We start from the raw sequence: 2,120 nt of genomic DNA, 5'->3' as shown, positions 1-2,120 counted from the left end.
TGCAGATTATAGGGACATTTAATTGTATCTACGTTTCCTTCTGGAAACTACGATACTGATAGAGATGTTTGTTCTTGTAGATCGCTAAGATATTTGTAAACTGAGGGAGATTCGAGGATTGTGGTCTCTCTAGGGTAACTGTTTCTTTGTCCTTCAGGGCAGCTATTAGTGCTGAGGGATGTCACGTCCATCCCATGGGGGGGGTTGCGGGGTGTCAGTTTCTGCTTTGTCCTCGGCTCGCCTTTTATTCCTCATCATAGTCAGCAAAGGTGATGCGGTTTTGGACTATAGGCGAGGTTCGGTGGGGTAGAGTCTGGAGCCGATGGTCAAGAGACGTCTTTGGTGCAAAATAGTGGTTTATGAAAGCAGGGCGACAGGACCCGGGGGCAGAAAGAGCTGCTGCCCGGTTGTGAGGGGTGGCTGATTATATACTATGGGGTTGGGGGAGGTGAGGAAACAAGGAGGTTGAGAAAGCGCTTTCCTATGTTAAAGACGACGCACAGGCAACAGCAGTCTTGCTATTGTCAAGTTCAGGTTGTTTTCCCTCCAGCAAGGCATGAGCCCTGAGATGGTTGGGGCTTTCTAGAAGAATGTCACACACGTCCCACCCAGAAGGGTTGCTGGGTGTCAGCTTATGCTTTGTCATCAGCCGACCTTCTCCTCCCTCATCAAAGGGGACTCATTGCACATCTCTGTGATGAAATGTTTACAGCTGTCCCCATTTATGCTTTTGTCCTCTGCCACAGGGATGTGTCTATGACGCGATGTGAGGTACAGCTCAAGGCAGAATCTGAAGAGAACATATTCAGACGAAACCCTTGTTTTATAAACTAAGGAGACTTTTTATGTGTGCAGTAAAACCCTGGAGTTGGATTTTATTTTTTCTGTCTTTTGTAGGAATATTTTATAAACTGTGCACTACCTTTCAGATCAGAAGCATATGGACGTCATTAAAAGCAAAGCTGTAATAAAGGGAGAACAGCCTCCAGCCATGAGCGTCACTGTCTTTTTGGCTGGAACATTTTTTTAGCTTCACAAACTCTCCTTTCTCCCCTGGGAAGCCCCGCAGGGCAGGGACCCTGTCTCCTTTCTGTCTTGGTGGCGCCAGGCACATAATTAGGGCTCCATAAATAATTGATGGTCACAAAGACCCCAAAAGGAGCCCATTCACTTCACCAGGGTGGCCCGCGAACTCTGAAGACATGTTCATAAGTGCATTTCATTTGTTTTTAATTTTTCTGCTGCTTCGAGGGATGGACACGGAAGCCAGGGGAGAGCTGCTGGCTTGCTGAGTGCCGGCCGAGAGAAGACTCCGTGAACGACAGCTGCACGCAGGGCCCCCGCATGGAGCCCGACCCCACGCACCTGCAGGCCCGAGGGCCCTTCTCAGGGGGCGGGTGGCCTTTCTTGCCTGACCCGACACACGGTGAAGCCACCTTCCAGTTTTCTGTTTGAAAACGGGCGCTGTCCCAAGGGTGCTGGGAGGCTCTGTGATCTAAGAATCAATAAAGAGAGGACATGATGTCTGAAAGCCATTCAAAAGCAGCATAAGAAAGATGGACCCATGAGATCAGAAGGACAAGGCCTTGCCTCTGAGTCATTCACTAACAGGTGTTTACTGGGCCCTGCCCTGCGGACACTTCTCTGGGTGTCGGGACCCGGCAGGGAACAAAACAAAGTCCCCATTCTCAGAGACCCTACCTTCTAGTCTGGGGACAAGAAATAGTCATTGATTCAACCATTGTGTGACTTGTAGGGAGGTGATAATCGCGAGGAGGGACAACAGAGCTGCTGGTGGAGGTCCCATACATGGGCAGGGTGGGTCCTACGCGCGCAGAAGTGAGCCAGTCCTGGGAAGAGCACAGCAAGCAGAGGGAAGAGCAGGTGCAAAGGCCCTGAGGCATGAGCGTCCTTGGAGATCCTTGGGGAGGAGTGGCCAAGAGGCCAGGGCAGCTGGAGCTGTGTGAAGGACAGAACATGATGTTGGCGGGGTCAGGACGTCCTGTCTGCCACACCACAGGGCCCCACAGGCCAGGGGAGGGCAGAGATAAGCAGAAGGAAGGAGGCCCATGACCCAGTGGTCACGGTCTTTGGGTAGACAGGTGTTAGTGGAGTGGCTC

Source organism: Ailuropoda melanoleuca, chromosome 13 (assembly GCF_002007445.2).
Source record: "Ailuropoda melanoleuca isolate Jingjing chromosome 13, ASM200744v2, whole genome shotgun sequence".
Lineage (NCBI taxonomy): Eukaryota > Metazoa > Chordata > Mammalia > Carnivora > Ursidae > Ailuropoda > Ailuropoda melanoleuca.
The sequence above is the reverse complement of the archived record's forward strand: the minus strand, read 5'-3'. Positions refer to the sequence as shown.